Below are 19,404 nucleotides of genomic sequence, written 5' to 3' on the forward strand. Positions count from 1 at the left end.
AATTTGCTACTCGGTGAACCTTTTATTTTTCTTCACATATTAGCTATTATTTTTTAAAACAAGATCTCATTACATGGACCTAACAAGCCCTGAACTTGCTAAAAAGATCAGGCTGACCTCAGTGCCACAGAAAATCACCTGCTTCTGCTTGCAGCATTTTTCCATTAAAAGTGTACAACACCCTGTCCCGTCTAATGAGGCGTTAGGATATCATACTAAATAACCAAGGAGGTTATACTAAAAATACACATAATCTGACATATTTTAGTAATGCACAGTCTCACTGGAATGTTTGTGATAGTGAGACACAAATGTTAAAAGGTTTGTGGCAAGTTGCTATAAGCTGGAATATTTTAGATTATTTTTATTTTTTAACTACATGTATGTGAGCGTACCTGCTTCTCTGAACATGCACCACATGCATTCAGTGCTCACAAAGGCCACAAGAGGGCGATACATCACCTGTAATGGAATTACAGGAAGCAGGGGGACCACCTGAAGTGGGATCTAGGAACCAAACCTCGGTCTTCTCTAAGAACAGTGAGTGGTCTTGAACACTGAGACACCTCACTAGCCCACCGAGATGATTTTTTAAAAGCCTAATTGCAATACTTACTAAATTCTTGATAATAATGTCTTTATCTGACTTACGATTCAGCTGGTCCTCACATTCATAGGATGATTGTCAGCTAGATTGGAATCTTTCAACAATGTTTTTTTTTCCATGACTCCCATGCTTTATCTCAGGTGTTCTGAGTTTCAGAAATAAAGCCAACCAGACTCTGATTTGGGGGAAAGCTGAGAAGTTCTTTGTCCACACAGTTTTCTACTACAATAATCTAGTTTCCAAATCATGTAGTTAAAGATTTCCTTACCTGTGCTCATAGAAAACAAACCTGCCTTTAGTGGTACCAGTTAAGTCAACTAGAGCTCACTTACCTCAAAAATAGTTTGGAATTAGCAAAGATAGTATAGAAAAAATTTGAGAATATCTTTAGTTTTAAAATGTTTATTTTTCAGGGAGGATGCTTAAATCTCACTCAGAAGGGGAAATAGAACAGAGAGAGGTAGTGGTTGAAGAGAGTGAACAGGGAAGGGAGGGAGCACAGAGAAGTAAGGGAGGCATGGGGAGGACAGAAGGCCTGCAAAGAGAAGAGAAACTGGGTGGGAACATCTCTGTGACAAATTGGAGATCTAAGTCAGGATAGACTTCTGGGAGGATATGAGGGGGACCATAGCTGAGGCTCCTAGTATCAGGGGCCATGGACACCAAAGAGGATATGCTCTAACTAGGCAAGACTCCTAGTGGAGGAAGGAGACCATGCCACACACAAAAACTACAATCCAGAGTTCGTGTGAGAGTCAGATCTCACTCTCCACTCAACGGTGGAGAATATCACGTTCGTTGGCTAGGTCTTGGTAGGGATTCGAAGTTTACTGCCTATATTCTCCTTGGCTGGTGCCTTAGTTTGAGGAGGACCCCAGGACCCAGATGTGCCTGTCATAAAGTTCTTCTTGTAGGTTTCCAGGACCCTGTGGATCCTACTATTTCCCTATTCTTCCATGCTACTCTCGCCTAAAGTCTCAATAGAAAGTCCTCTCCTCTGATCCACTTTCTTGGTAAGTTAAGTTTTTCATGGGACGTATCCCTTGGACTAGTGTTTTGATATAAGTGAGTATATACCGTTTGTCTCTTTTTGCTTCTGAGTGAACTCATTATGATAATTTATAGATCAATCCATTTGTCCACAAATTTTGGGAATTTCTTGTTTTTAATCTGGTGCCCCTTTTCTGACCATGTCCCCTGGATGGGGAGGCCAGGTGGCACTCAGAGGAAGGATAGCAGGTTACCAAGAAGAGACTCGATATCCTAAGAGCATATATAGGGGGAGGAGGTCTCCCTCAATCAGAGACATAGGGGAGGGGAGAAGGGGGGAAGTGGGAGGGAGGGAAGAATGGGAGGAAACAGGGGAAGGGCTAACAATCGAGATGTAATATGAATAAATTAATAAAAACATAATAAAAAAAACTACAATCCAAAACTTACCCTGTCTACAAGATGTGCAGGGATAAAGTTAGAACAAATACGACAGAAATTGATAGAATGTCCAACCAATGCTGGGCCAAACGAAGACCCACACCATGGAAGGGAGCTCCTGACACTGTTAAGGATACTCTGCTTTGCTTGCAGACAGGAATCTAGCAAAGTTGCCCTCTGAGATGCTCCCACAAAGCAGCAGTTCAAAACAGATGCTGAGACTCACAGCCAAACACTGGGCAAAGCATAGGGAGTCTTGTGGAAACGTGGGGAGGGGGAGGTTAAAAGGACCTAGAAATGGCAAGGGCTCCACAGGGAGACCAACAGAGCCAACTAACCAGGGCCCAGAGGGGCTTACGGAGTTTGAGTCACTAACCAAGGACCATGCATGGACTGGAGCTAGGCATCAAGGAGAGGCAATGTTGCCTTCTTTTAGGGCAATGCTAGTTTAACTACTTCAGAAGCTTCTATAGCAGTATGTTTCTATGTGACTTTTATTTTAAGTCCTTAAGTGTTATCTATGCCTTTTTATATTTCCTCCTGTGCTAGTTAGTTTTATGCCAGTTTGACACAGTCTAGAGTTATTTGGGAAGAGAGGACCTCAATTGAGAAAATTCCTCTGGAAGATTGGCAAGTAGGCAAGCCTCTGAGGTATTTTCTTGATTGATGATAAATATAAGAAGGCATAGCTCTCTGTGGCCAAAACGAACCTGGCCAAGTGTTTCTGGGTTGTATATAAAAGTAGGCTGAACATGCCACAAGGAGAAAACCATATCATTCGTCTGAGGCTTCTGCTTCATTTCCTACCTTGAGTTCCTGCTCTTAATTTCCTCAGTGTCAGAGTGTAACCTGAGAAGTTTAAGATGAAATACATCCTTTCCTTTCAAAGTTACTTTTGGGCATGGTCTTTTATCACAGCATGAGAAACATTAAGACCTGCTTTCCCTTCTCCCACCCCAATTTAGGAACTTTATATATATATTTATAGATTTATACATTAAAATTTTCATACACATATATAATATATTGTGATTATAGCCACCACCATTTCCATACTCCAGTTCACCCTAAATTTTCCCAAACACACTCAACTAAAACATTATATACATTTATTCTTATTTATTTAAAGATTAATTTTAATCATATGCCTGTGTGTTTATGTGTCTATGGTTGAGTATGCACATATCAATTCAAGTGCTTGCCAAGACCAGAAAAGAGCATCATATCTCCCAAACTGAAATTACTAGTGGTTTTGATTTTCCTGACATTGATGACAGAAACTAAATTTGGTTTCTTTAGAAAATGAACAAAGGTTCTTAAATGCTAATATCCTTCAGTCTTCCTCTTATTTTAGTTTTTAATTATTCCATAGCATTTTATTAGTGTTGCCCATATACACATGCATGTGTTGTCATTTACTGCAGTTTGGGGGAATCTATTACTAACTAAAAGGAACAAAGATTATTTCTCTCTTAGACGCCACCATGGTTAATAGCTCTCCAACTAGCAGTTCTATTTGTTTACTTCCCAGCTAGAAGCTACAGCTGGTAACTTGTAGAAACACTTCAAACAATATTCTCAGACAATTGGAATTCCCATTGAAATCCAAGAACACATCAAAATATCACTGACCATGATCAAGTAGGCTTCATCCTAATGATATATGGCTGGCGTAACATACAAAAATCAGAAATTGTAACCCATCATGTTGCAAATACAATTAATATACACATATACACTTACAAATCATGATAATCTCATTAAATGAAAAACATCTTTGAAAAAATCCAACACCTCTTTATTATAAAGGTCCTAGAGAGATTAGGGATACAAGAAGCATACTTAAACATAATAAAGACAACTTAAAGAAAGTCCTTAGCCAACATCAATTTAAATGGAGAGAAACTCAAAGCAATTCTACTAAAACCAGGAATAAGACAAAGTTGTCCACTTTCTCCATATGTGTTCAATAGATGAATAAAGTCTTAACTAGAGCAATAATACAATGAAAGGAGATCAGGGAGATACAAATTGAAAGAAAAAGAAATTAAAGTATCTTTATTTGCAGATGATATGATATCATACACAAGTGACCTTAAAAATTCTACCTGAAAACATCTGCAGCTGATAAACAATTTCAAAAATGTCACAGGATACAAAATTAAGCTCACAAAAAATCAGTAGCTCTTCTATACATAAATAACAAATGGTGTGAAAATATAGGGAAAAAACTTTTCATAATAGCATCAAATTAAAAAAAATATCCTGGAGTATCTCAAAGCAATCAAGTTTAAGAGACGTGTGATAAAAACATCAAGCCATTGAAGAAAGAAATTAAAGAATATATCAAAAATGAATATCTCCTATGCTCATGGATCAGTAGGATTTACACAGTAAAAATGGCCACCCTAGAGCATCCCCAAATTTAGCGCTACCTCCATCAAATTGCAACACAATTCTTCACAGATCTTGAAAGGACAATACTTAACTTAATATGGAAACACAGAAAACTGCGGGTACTGAGGAAAACAATCCTGCATAATAAAGTACTGCTTCAAATATGAATGCCACCAATTTCAATTGCACTTCAAAGCTATTGTAATAAAAAACTGCATTGTACAAAACAAAAAAACAAACTTGTTGACCAAAGAAATTTAACTGAAGACCCAGGCGTAAATCCACACACTTATGAACACCAGATTTTTGATAAAGCAGCCAGAAAAACACACTAGAAAAAAAAAAAAAGCACCTTTAACAAATGGTGTTATTCAAACTGCACAGTTGCACAGGGAAAGAGTACAGATTTACAGTTGTCATGCTGCATAAAACTCAGCTCCACACGTATCAAATTCCTGCGGTCCAGCTCCAGAAAATAGTGAAGAGGAGAGAAGAGAAAGTCTTGGTGGATGTGTGGTATGGAGACTTGAGCAAGCAGTGAACAGCTGGTTGAGGGAAACCAACCATTGTTGAACAACTAGCTGTAAGAACTAGTTGTTGAGGAGAGGTTGAGGGATGGAGGGAAAAAGAAATACTAAGACCAGGGCATATGCAGTACAAACTGAAAGGTCTTGTGGCACAGGAGAGCTTTATTTTTCTTCTGCTTTCCTTGTCTCTTACTTCTTACTTTTTTCTGTCTCTCTTACTCCTTGGACTAACCCCAATACATTATTTAAAGTATAGTTCAGTTTGTTTTCATTACAGATTACATCATGTTTTTTCTCATTTTTTTTACAATGAACAGAGCATTTAAAAACCAACAAAGAAAGACAACACTCTAACAAAGAAATACAAATAGTTCTGTATAAGTTACAATAAAGCTTAGAGCGAAAATCAATCAATTTCCAAGCAGTGGTCAGCATGACTTGTTTATTATTTCTTAAACAATGCTCAGCAAAGTTTAGTCATAAATTTCCCCAGGCCAAAGCCATTGTGTTTACATGATTGTCATAGCAACATAGCTTGAGCTAAATGTTTTCTAATTAAGAAAAAAAACTTGACTTACTTTCAGTCCCAAATCAACAGGTATGCTATCTAAGCCTAGGCAAACTGCCAAGGGGGTCCTTTATTATACAATATCTGTAAAGCATAATGTTACAAGGCCACTGTCTATTGTTCTCAAAGCAGACTCTCCATCATTAGGATTGAGAAATAAAAAGAGAAAATTTTAGGAGAAAATTCAAAGCAATTTTTAGGCAAAATTATACCTGGAACATACATAACATTTAAGGGCAGTGGTGATCAGTTGAAGATCTTTGGAACTGGGTCAAGCAAAACTTCAACAGGTACTCTAGATGCCTAGAGAGGATGGTGGACAGTCAGAGGTCTCTGGAACTTTGTCAAGCAAAGACTTGTCTTTATATTGCTGACATCAAAGACCTCAGCATAAAGCCAGATACACTGAACCTGATAGAACAGAAAGTGGGGAATCTCTTGAGCTTATGGGCACAGAAGGCTTTCTGAACAGAAAACCATTAGCACAAGGATGAAGAACAACAATTAATAAATGGAACCTCATGATACTGAAAAACTACTGTGCTGAGGGCACTGATATTTGAACAAAGTGTCAGACTACAAAATGAAAAAAAAAAAAAAGAATTTTACCAACTATAAATCTGATAGAGGACTAATTTCCAAAATATGTAAACAAGTCTATAAATGAGATATAAAAAATAAAACAATCCAATTAAAATGGGGTACAGATCTAAACAGAGAATTTTCAATAGAGGAAACTCAAATTGCTGAGAAAGTTTCAACATGCATAGCCATCAAGAAAATGCAAATCAAAACTACTTATAGATTTTATCTCATACCTGTCATGTTTTTATCCAATGACTAAGATCAATCAAATAAGTGACAGTTCATTCAGGTGAAGATGTGGGGTAAGAGGATTACTCATCCATTGCTAGTGGTAGTGAAAACTTAGGGCCCTATAGAAATAATAATGTGTTGTTTCCTTAGGAATATGGGAATCAATCCAACTCAAGATCTAGCTGTATCACTCTTGGGAATATACCCACAGAGACCCTGCTTACCCATGTTTAATCCTGCTCTATTCATAATAGCTGGAAATTGGAAACCACCAAGATGTATCCCAACATAAGAATTGATAAAGAAAATGGGATACATTTATACAATTGAGTATTTCTAAGCCATTTAAAAACAATATCAGGAAATTAACAGGCAAATAGGTGAAATTAGAAAAAAAAGCATCTCTTTAAGTGTTTCTCAGCCATTTGATATTCCTCTGTTGAGAATTCTCTGTTTAGTTCCATGCCCCATTTCTCGATTGGGTTATTTGGTTTGGTGGTATTTAATTTCTTGAGTTCCTTATATATTTTGGATATTAGACCTTTGTCAGACTTAGGGTTGGTGAAGATCTTTTCCCAGTCTGTAGACTGTCGCTTTGTTCTCTTTACAGTGTCTCCTGCCTTACAGAAGCTTCTCAGCCTCATGAGGTCCCATTTATTAATTGTTGACATTAATGTCTGGGCTGTTGGTGTTCTGTTCAGGAAGTTGTCTCCTGTGCCAATATGTTCCAAGCTCTTTCCCATTTTTTCTTCTAAGTGACTTAGTGTCTCTGGTTTTATGTTGAGGTCTTTAATCCACTTGGATTTGAGTTTTGTACAAGGTGACAAATATGGGTCCAGTTGCATTTTTTTACACATAGACATCCAGTTAGACCAGCACCATTTGTTGAAGATGCTATCCCTTTTCCATCGAATGGATTTAGCTTCTTTGTCAAAAATCAAATGACCATATGTGTGTGGATTCATATCTGGGTCTTCGATTCGATTCCACTGATCAACCAGCCTGTTGCTGTGCCAGTACCATGCTGTTTTAATTACTATTGCTTTATAGTACAGTTTGAGATCAGGTATGGAGACTCCTCCAGAGCACCTTTTATTGTACAAGATTGTTTTAGCTATTCTGGGTTTTTTGTTTTTCCATATGAAGTTCAGAATTGAACTTTCAATGCTCAACCTCCTTAGTCATCAGGGAAATGCAAATCAAAACAACTCTGAGATTCCATCTTACACCCATCAGAATGGCTAAGATAAAAAATTCAAGCGACACCACATGCTGGCGAGGATGTGGGGAGAGAGGAACACTCCTTCATTGCTGGTGGGAATGCAAACTAGTACAACCACTTTGGAAATCTATCTGGTGCTATCTCAGAAAAATGGGAATAGGGCTTCCTCAAGACCCAGCTATTCCACTCCTTGGAATATATCCAGAAGATGCTCCAGCATACAACAAGAAAATTTGCTCAACCATGTTCATAGCAGCCTTATTCATAATAGCCAGAACATGGAAACAGCCGAAGTGTCCCTCAATAGAAGAATGGATAAAGAAACTGTGGTACATATACACTATGGAATACTATTCAGCTATTAAAAACAAGGACTTCCCGAAATTTGTGGATAAATGGATTGAGCTAGAAATGATCATAATGAGTGAGTTAACCCAGAAGCAGAAAGACTCAAATGGTATATACTCACTTATATCTGCATATTAGCCCAAGGGGCATGTCCCACGAAAGCCTTCACTTACCAGGAAACTGAGACAGAGGAGAGGACATTCTAGTGGGATTCTAGATGAGAGAATCATGGGAGAAAGGCAAAGTAGAAGGACCCAGAGGGTCCTAGAAGCCTACAAGTAGAACATTATGATAGGCAGATTTGGGCATAGGGGTCCCGCTCAAACTAAGGCACCAGCCAAGGACAATACAGGCGGTAAACCTTAAACCCCTACCCAGATCTAGCCAATGGACGGAACACTCTCCACAGTAGAGTGGAGAGTGGGATATTACTTTCTCACATACTCTGGTGCCTCACCTTTGACCATGTCCCCTGTAGGGGGAGACCTGATGGCACTCAGAGGAAGGACAGCAGGTTACCAAGAAGAGACTTGATACCCTATGAACATATAGAGGGGGAGGTAATCCCCCTCAGGAACAGTCATAGGGGAGGGGAGTAAGGGGAAAATGGGAGGGAGGGAAGAACGGGAGGATACAAGGGAAGGGATAACCATAGAGATGTAACAAGAATAAATTAATAAAAAAAAAAAATCAAAAAAAAATCAAAAAAAAAAAAAAAAGAAAAAAAAGCATCTACCATGAAGTATCCCATATTGAAAAAGACAAATATGTTATATACTCATTTACATGATTTACATGTGGATATTAGCTATTAAGTCAATGACAAACTTGCTACAACTCATAGAACCAAAGAGTGTATGTGTAGAGTAATGGATCAGAGGAAACAGATCTCACCAGGAAATCAAAATAGAATAATTATAGATAGACAGAGGTGTGGAGTTAGAATGCAGAGGAAGAATAAAGCAAAGACTGAGTAGTATGGAAACCTAATGAGTAGAAGGTTCCTAAAATACATATGTATCTGAAGGTGATATAAATGAAATAGCCAAATAATGGAGGAGAAAGAGTCCCAACTGGCCATCTGTTACTACTTAACAAAGTTTCCAGCACTGGGATTGGTTTGCATCTCAATGAATTGTTGGTCAATGGGGCACCATAGAAAGCCACAAAACAACATAGGCTGTTGCCAAGACTCTCCACAAGATGACAACAAGGTCCCACTGCTGAAAACAATACCAAACAATTCATTAAACATAGAGATGTTGCATAGTGCCTACTTAGAGCCTCTACCCTACGTTTTAATGTCTTTGGTAGAGGATAGCATTCTGCATTCTACCAATAGAAACATAACCCCCCAAATAGCCACTAATCCTTTGTTCTACATTGATGACCTATCTGCAAGAGATATACTATGGCAGTAGTCTCACCAAGCTTGTAGAAATAACCAGCCAATAATTGATTTGAATGAAGGCCTACTCTATGATATGGAAGTCATACCCAGCATTCCTTGGGTGAACAAGAACTAGAGATTAGATAGCTAAGGGCCAGAGGTAAAAACAAATAATACTGATAAAAAAAAACAAAACAAAGCAAAATTTAAAATGTACTGTTAAACTGACTCCTAATGATATTCTGCTGTACTCATAGATCAGTGTCTTGTTCAATGATTGTCAAAGAAGGTTGACCCTGCAGCAGATAAGAACAAATATAGTGACTCACAACCAGACATTACTCAGAATGTAAGAGACACAGCACACTCAGCTCTCAAGGGTATGTCTCTATCAAATCCCTTTCTTCAGGGCTCAGGGAACTGCAGAGAAAGGAAGTAGAAAGAATATAAGAACCACAGGGGATGGAGATCACTAAGAATACAAGGATCAACACGAACAAAGCTCATACGCTTATATGAACTCATAGAGAGGAAAGCAGCATACATGATGCCTGCGTGGGCCTGTTTTGATTTTGCATATTATATATATTTTTCAGAATTATGCCATTTTTCATTAATTAATTAATTAACTTTATATCCAGGTCATAACACCCTTCCTCCTCTCTTCACAATCCCACACTCATATCCTCCCTCCCCTATTCCTCACAGAAGTAGTGCCCCCTCAACCCACCCTCCCCTGATCAACAACTCTTATCAGAACTGAACACGTCACTTTCCCCTGTAGTCTGGCAAGGTAGCCCTGCTAAAAGAAAGTGACTAAAAAACAGGCGATAGAGTTCATGTGAGAGAAATCCCCACTCCCCTTATTAGGGGACCCACATGAAGCTCAAGCTGTCCATGCACTGGACACATCTACATACAGGACCAAGGTCTAGTCCATGCATGATCCTTGGATGGGTGCTTCAGTCTCTGCAATCTCTCTAGGCCCTGGTTAGTTGGCTCTGTGGGTCTTTTTATGGAGTTCCTCTCACTCCTAAGTCCTATCTCCAAGTCCCATAAGACTTCCTATCTTTGTCCAACATTTGGCTCTGAGTCTCAGCATTTATTTTGATCAGCTGCTGGGTGGAGCCACCCAAAGAACAGCAATGCTAGGCCCCTATTTGCAAGCACAGCAGAGTATCCTTAATGGTGTCAGTGGTCTGCTCTCTTTCATGGGGTAGGACTTAGGATGGGTCAGGCTTTGGTTGTACATTCACTCAATGTCTGCTCCATCTTTATCTCTCCACATCTTATAAGGAGGGTAAATTTTGGGTCAAAGTTTTTGAGGGTGGGTTGGCGTTCCTCTCCCTCCAGTAGGAGCCCTGTCTATGTAGAGGTTGTCCTCTTTAGTCTCTATGAACCCTGCTAATAAGAGTCTCAGCTAGGGTTAAGCCCATATCCTCCAAGAAGCATATTCTGTCTTATGTCTCCAGCTAGTAAAAGAGATGCCCTGGCCAAGAGTTTCTCTTTTCTCCTCAGACCCTTTGTGCTCCCATCCCTCCTTTACCCAGGTATAATCTCAATCTTCATTTTTCTCTGTGCTTCTCCTCCTAGATGGTTCTCTCTCTTCAACCACATCCACTGTCTATTCTATTTCCTCTTCTGAGTTAGATTTAAATACCTTCAATTGTGTCCTCGTTATTTATCTTCTTTGGGTATGTGGATTGCAGTAATTTTTTCCTATACTGTATGGCTAAAATCTACTTATGAGTGACTATATACCATGGGCAACATTCTGAGTCTGGGTTACCTCATTCAGGATGATAGTTCCATCCATTTGCCTGCAAATTTCATGATTTCCTTGTTTTTAATAGCTGAGCAGTATTCCATTGTGAAAATGTACCACAGTTTCTATAATTATTCTTCAGTTGAGGAACATCTAGGTTGTTTGCAGGTTCTGGCTATTAAGAATAAAGCTGCTATGAGCATAGTTGGAAAGTTTTCCTTGTATGGTAGAACATCTTTTGGCTCTATGCCCAGAAGTGTTATAGTTGGGTCTTGAGGTAGAGCTTTCCCAAATTTTCTGAGAAAGCTATAGATTGATTTCCAAAGTAGTTGTACAAGTTTGCAATCCTACCAGCAATGAAAGGAATTTTCTCTTTCTCTGCATCCTCAACAGCATGTGGTGCTGTCACTTGAGTTTTTGATTTTCACCATTCTTACTGGTGTAATATAGAATATCAGAATCAATTTGTTTTTAATTTCCTTGATGAATAAGGATGTTGAACATATATTTATTTATTTATTTATTTATTTATTTTTCTCCTTTATTAATTTATTCTTGTTACATCTCAATGGTTATCCCATCCCTTGTATCCTCCCATTCTTCCCTCCCTCCCATTTTCCCCTTATTCCCCTCCCCTATGACTGTGACTGAGGGGGATTACCTCCCCCTGTATATGTTCATAGGGTATCAAGTCTCTTCTTGGTAACCTGCTGTCCTTCCTCTGAGTGCCACCAGGTCTCCCCCTCCAGGGGACATGGTCAAAGGTGAGGCAACAGAGTATGTGAGAAAGTAATATCCCACGAGAACAAAGCGACAGCCTACAGACTGGGAAAAGATCTTCACCTGAACATTTCTTTAAATGATTCTTGGCCATTCAAGATTCCTGTTTTGAGAATTCTCTGATTAGCTTTGTAGCCCATTTTTCATATTTTGTTTGTTGGTGTTTAATTTCTTGAGTTCTTTATATATATGGATATTAGCCCTTTGTCAGTTGTAGCATTAGGGAAGATCTTTTCCCAACATGTATATTGCCATTTCATTCTTTTGAGAGTGTCCTTTGTCTTACAGAAGCTTTTCAGTTTCAAGAAGTCCCATTTATTAATTGTTGATATTAGAGCATGATCTGTTGGTATTCTGTTCAGGAAGTTGTCTCCCATGCCAAAGAGTTCAAGTCTCTTCACCTTTCTCTTCTAATAGATATAGTGTATCTGGTTATATGATGATGTCTTTAATCCCCTCGGACTTGAGTTTTGTGCAGGGTAATAAATATAGATCTATTTGCATTTTTCTATTTGTAGATATCCAGTAAGACCAGCACAATTTGCTGAAGATACTTTATTTTTTCCATTGTATGATTTTGGCTCCCTTGTCAAAAATCAATGGTCTGCAGATGTGTGGGTTTGTTTCTGGTCTTCAGTCAATCTGTATCTATGCCATTACCATGTAGATTTTATTACAACTTCTCTGTAGTATAGCTTGAAGTCGGGGATAAAGATACCTCCAGACATTCTTTCATTGTATAGAATTGTTTTAGTAATTCAGGGCCTTTTGGTTTTCCATATGAAGTTTAGAATTTTTATTTCAAGGTCTGTATTATATTGGTATTTTGATGGGTATTGCATTGAATCTATAGGTTGCTTCTGTTAAAATGGCTGTTTTTACTGTGTTAATCCTACTGATCCATAGGCATGGGACATCTTACCATGTATTGTTATCTTCTTCAATTTCTTCAGAGACTTGAAATTCTTTTATTACGTGTCTTTGACTTGCTTGGTCTTTTAATGTGCCCCAAGTATATAACCTTGCCTACAAACTTATTCCTATCTAACCAATAAAAACAACACACATGGGCAGGCAAATGGGTTAGGCATGGCTAAGGTTCGAGGGCCTTTGAGGACAGAGGAAATCTTGGGAAAGAGAGCAGATGGGACAGAGGAGGAAGAAAGAGGAGAATCTCCACAGTGTAGGAAAAGAGCCATGTGGGCCCAGAGGAGGAACTCTGAAGTTCTTCATGGAAATAGATGGCTAAAATGAACAACCTTAACAAGTATTTTGGGGTTATGGATGGTAGGTAACCAAGGTATACATTATTAGAGACAAATAAAATGTGATTAAGACAGGGGGATATGGATGATAGCTTAGGAAGTAATATCTGCTTTGTCCCAGGTAAAGGCCTACTCTAAAATACATCAAGCATTTGTCTTTATTGATTGTAAAAGCAAGTCAGATAATACCACCATCAAAACTATAGCCTGATAATAAGTATATATCAGGCCATACTTTTAAATTAACCACAACACATCAACACCCAATGTGGGGCTTGAATCTAAGTTTATACCTTGAGCGCTGCTCCCTGCTGCCACCCGCGAGCTCAACTCTCTCATGGCAGTAGTGGCTATAGAAATATGACTGGTTGGAGAAGTAAAACTTGGAGGCTGTCAGCCTATTAGATGGAGCTAGATCTAAATCTGCACCTAATATTAAAGGCACCATATTAGAACGTGCTTGGAGCTTTTCTGGCTTTGTTTTGGTTCTTGTTATTTTGGACCTGGATTTAATGTGTTTAATGGTGATCACAATTGTCCATGCCTTCTCTAAGAAAGCTCAGGGAGAAGTTAGGGAGAGGGCCAAGAGACACAGGCAATAAGAAGGGAGGTGAGCAGGACCCTTCTTGATAGAGTTGATGACAGCAAGAGCTCAAAACTCTCTACCTGTGAAATGTTTGTCAGATCTTTCTGGGAAAAAATCCACCTATACATTTGTAGCAACAACTAAATTCAAAGGAATGATTCATAGGGCACCACCACTGAAATCTGAGATGATGCTCCTGCCCCAAAGCTTAAACACTTCTTGCCTTCTCTGCTCAAATTTTGCTTGAAAGTTTTTGTTTTTTCCTTATAGCAGGAATATTTTATTATATGACATCACTAAAACATGAGATTTTTTAAAGATTGTGACTGGATCTGAGATAAAAAATATTCATACAAGACAATTACAGCACACACCTTTAATATCAACAGAAAGGAGTCAGAGACGTGGAGATCCGAGATCTTGGAGTGGCATTCTGAATCAGTTTACACAGTTTACACAGTGAAGTTGAGGCAGGAACCCCCAGCTGATAAGCCTCTATTCATGAAGCCTCAAGGATACAGAAAAAAAAAAACCCCAAATCTGTTTAAAATTTCCTATTGTCATCAACACCAGTTGATGCTTTCTTAGGCTGGATGCCATGGCTCTGGTTCTTTCTTGATTACTGCTACTAACAAAAAAGTAGGTATTTTGTTAATCAATATAAGCACCCAAGGTTAGGCTGGAAGAGAAACATGCAAGGTACATGCCTCCCACAGCCAAAAACTAAGCTTTTAAATGCTAATTAAGGTGAGGTGCCACATTGTTCTGGCAGCCAATGGCATGGCTTGTTCTTTTAAACATGAAACAAGTTATGGCCACACCTGACACAAGAGACACAAGATTTACAGGTGAAAATAACATGCCAGCCTAAGTTCCAAAACTTAAAGCACATAATTCACATCTAAAAGATGTAATAACCCATTCTGTATGGAAGAAGGGGCATCACAAAGGTAGCCACAACAAAAGAAAAAACCCAGGTACAAGATGCCTGGGGTATACTTAAACTCTAAAAATAAGAAATTTACATGAATTTGGTTATAAAGGCATAATCACCCATTCCATATGGAAAAGGGGAAAGATGAAAATAGCAAATAAAGAAAAGCAAACCTAAATCTCTAACCAGATACAAGATGCCTAGGGAATGTTTGAGCACTAAAATTAAATGGTAGTTTACATAAAATTTACTTAAAATATAATGCCTTTTTTGTTCCTAAAGAAACTGTTCTGTCTCTAAATGGGAAATCTTCTCTTGGGGGACAGGTAGCAGCCTGGCCTATACATCATGTACCATGCAACCCTGAGATCTTACAATCTTGCTTTGATTTCAATAAGATAATGATTATGTGTTCTTTGATAATGGAAATATTATAGATCCTCTTTGAGAAGGGACAAAATAAAACAGACCAACATACAAATGTTCAATCTTCTGCTTATCCAAAGAGCAAAAAAATATTCTTAATCAATCTGTGCATCTATCTCATACATTTATACTTTTAAGACTATATACCCTGCAAGAAATTATATATTTTCAGAACAAAAGAGCCAATCCCTGATGATGCTACACCAGATCTGACATGGTTTATCCTCCAGAATGCTAAAACACTGACATAACTGTTCCAGTATCTTACATGTTCCAGCCTCACTTTTCTTCATCAAAGCCTGCTTCCAAATGTAGGCATAAGGTTATTGTATACTTTAAATTCTGATTTTCTGTTTAAATATTGTATAAGCTCTGCTCTTCTGTTATGTCAATAAAGCTGATTGCAGTTAATCAATGAGCAGTGGGGAGAATAGGGCTGAACTTAGTGCCAGCCAGGTTAGAAGATTCAACCAGAGGATTCAGCCCAGGGTGCAGGACCAAGGAAGATCAGGTAGAAGAAGCTGGAGACCAGGAAAGCTACAAAGTGGAAGTATCAGTGGGATCTTTTCTGGGAGTAAGAAAAAAAATAGCATAGAAAGTTAAGAATGGACTTAAACTTCTCAGATTGTGTTGTGAAGTCCTGTGTTATAAAAGAGTCTCAATTATTTGTGGGATAGCCGGGTTAAACAATAAGCTAAGAGAATAAACACAGTTTTATAAAAATATCAACACCCAAGAGAGCTTTGAAGAAAGCTTCTGATGACAACTGATCCAGCATTTTAGACTATTGCAAGTAGGACTTATATTAAGCCTAAAATTTCTCAATATTTAGAGACTGGACCACAAATGTGATAGCTATCTTGCTTAAACACTTTTTCCCAATTTTATCTGGACCTCCATAAAGGCATCATTTGCCCCCAATCATCGAGAAGCATGCATGAAAAGAAAAATGCCTCATTTCCCTTAAAAGTGGGTTGGAGAGGTTTTTTGGTTTTCTTGGGATATCAGTGTTTATTGTCATAGGGAGATGGTTGTAAGTTATTAATGGTCTTATTCAGACAGAAAATGTTTCTCTCTTTTCTTTCTTTCATTTTTTCTTTCTTTCATTTTTTTCTTTCTTTCTTTCTTTCTTTCTTTCTTCCTTCCTTTTTAGGTATTGAGATAGTGCTTGAAAAGAAAGACAAGGGAATATAGAAAATATATAGAAATGATAGGACAAGAGCATATTATTGAATCTGCTCCTCAACTTAAGGCCCTCTTACTCACAAATAAGGTTATTTTTAATTCATTAGGATAGAATTATGTATATTAATGCAAAACATTCATTCCTTTTTGATACATTGGTATGGAATTCAAATTTAAGGTTATCTTTGCTGCATATAATATACAAATTAATTGGTAGTCAATCAGATTTGGTCATGTTACTTGCTGATATAATTTAGCACAGAAATATACATCGTAGGTTTAACAGATATATATGATTCTATAGGTAGATAATATAAAGATAGGTAAAGTCTCCAAAAACCTCAGAGATCTATAGAATATTGCATTTAAATATATTTTTCTTATTATAAGGATTCTTTGACAATGAGATATGCCAACTCCTGACATCGCCCAGCCTACTTCAAAGAAGATGATGAGCACTGAAGAATATCTATATGGAAATAACTTCAAATGTGGCATACCAGCAACTAAGCAAAACTGTTTTCTCTCTCCAGGATTTCTTCAGTTTGTGTCTTCTTTATTGACTCCATTTCCAATTTTAGGTTAGGTTTTGAACCATTTTATTCATTTCTTTCAACTGTTTGACTGTGTTTTCCTATAATTCTTTAAGTGATTTATTCATTTCCTCTTTACAGGCCTCAATTTGTTTGGTTATATTTCTCTACATTAATTTGAAGGATTTATTCATTTTCTCTTTAAAGCCCTCTACCATCTTCATAAGTATAGATTTTAGGTCATTTTTTTTTCTGTGTTTCAGTGGTGTTAGGATATCCAGAACTTGTTGTCATGTAGCCCTTGTTTTTGTTGATTGTGTTCTTACACTGGCCTTTAGGCATCTGATTATCTCTGGTATTTACAGCTTGTGCTGGAGCCCATTGGGCTTCTCTGGCATGCAGGGGAGCCCTACATTGTGGGCTAGAGGCTGGGTGCCTTTAAGTACCCTACACCTCCACTGTGTTGGTTGTGTCCCTGTTGGGCTTATATTCAAGGAATTAGAGTGTGGGTTCCTAACCTGTATTAGCCTGTGAGGTTGTTAAAAGTCTTCTCAAGACAGCTAATAAAGCCATGATCCATCGGCTGGATTTCTCTGGAATCTAGTGTTGACCTTAGGATGGCAGGAGCAGCTGGGAGATGTGTGGGTGGTACTGTGCATGTCTGGAAGCCAGGCTCCTCTTCTCTCTCTGGGGGAATACTAAGGAATGCATGTGTTTTGGGGTCAGCAGCACTTTTGCTTGCTCCTGGTACTCAGACTCCACTGGGCTCTGCCATCTTGGAACAGGGACCCTGTGTACTAATTTTGTCCAGCTCAGTGACAGTAGTGGATTGCTTCTTTTGAAACTATTAGGCCATGGGTTCTCAATTAATCCAAACTTTGTAGACTTTTGTCAGTCCTACTGGTTTTTCTTCAGATCTCCATAGTAAGACTATTTTGCTGAAAACACTACACACATGAATTATATAACCTGCATAAATCAAGCTGGTAATGACACGGAGGCTTCATCTGTGTGGGGTAGCTTTCACCATTATAGTAGGGGCTATACATACTACAGGGAGAAGGAGTAAGCATCATTTTTTCCATCTTCAAACCCGTGATGTACAGTAATAACTGACCTGGGCAATCATGCCCTCTGATACAAAACTGGCATGAGCATCATAGTAGTAACCAACCTCTTTCTTATTGTTATTAAGTTCCATACTCAAGACTGCTAAAACCCATATTTTCCAACATTATCAGTTCAAGACCATTAGTTAGAGAGGTCTTAGGAGAGAACTTTCATTGTAAATGAACAAAGTACTAAACTAATTAGTTCTAATTGATCTTTATATTCAAAGTTTAGAACATCTCTCCACCCATATCAAGAAGTTTTTATTTGTAGTCAATAGTGATTTATCAGAGACCAACAACTGGTCAAAGCGTTGTTGACCTAAATAGAACATATGCATCACATTCCCTTCTCACAAAGCTCAGCAATATTTTTAGAGGATCATCTAAAAATGTGTAAGAGCCAGAGGCACTGGATAACTAAAAGTAAACTATGTTTCCCAGACATATACAGTAGTCATCGACATGAACTCACAGAGATTATGACAGCATACACAAAACCATACACAAAGCTCAACCCTGACCAAATCTCAGTATGGAATAAGGAGCTGGCATGAAGTCCTTTCCCTAGAGAAGATCTATTGGCAATTCATAGCTGATGTGAGAGAGGGATGCATTTTTTCCCTCAGAGGATGAATATATATAGGTATTACTAACTGGTTTTGATGGATTATAAAAAAACAGATACCAAGTTAGAAAAGTTAGGAAGAGTGTTGGCTCTAGGAAGACTTGAGAAAGGGACAGTGAAATGATCAAAATGTGTGTGAAATTCTCAAAGAATGAAGAAAATCATACATTTTAAAAGAAGTGGCTATATTTAAAAGAGTAGTATAAAATCTCAGTTCAATTCTCATCAAAATCCCAGTGACATCATTTATAGAAGTAAACAAACAAACAAAACCCCCTAATTTTGTATGACAATCCAAAGGTTCTCAAATAATCAAAGATTGAGGAAAATGTGAGAGGTTTCAGAGCACAGATTAGTAGTTACAAAACATTATGCTTCTGCAAATTAACACATATGCTAATAGATATTTGAGTACTGAAATATCCCACTTAGTTACAGCTACCTGAATTTTGACAAACATATCAGAACACATGGGGAAAATAAATCCTCTTCTACAAATGAAAATGGAAAAATTGTGAGTTCAAATATAAGAGAATAAAACAAGATCATTGTTTCTTATCTTGGACAAAACATACTTCAAAATGGATCAAGGACTTTTACATAAACTTTAAACTCTGAAACTACTCAAAAAATCAAAACAAAAAACCCTCAAGCTATATAACAGTTCAAGGTATAGGTAAACACAGAACATTCTGGGAAAAAAACTCCAATAGCTCAGGAAAGTAAATTACAATTGGCAAATAGTATTATATAGAAATGGATTTGTACAATGTAGAAAAAATCACAAGTGATGAGACAGCCTACACAATAGAAACAATATATTCTCAGAAATCATTAAGCCAAGGATTAATATAGTAGTTTGCACAGATAGAAACATAATTAATATG

Source organism: Acomys minous (assembly GCF_964271855.1).
Source record: "Acomys minous genome assembly, chromosome: 10".
In the NCBI taxonomy this organism is placed as follows: Eukaryota; Metazoa; Chordata; class Mammalia; order Rodentia; family Muridae; genus Acomys; species Acomys minous.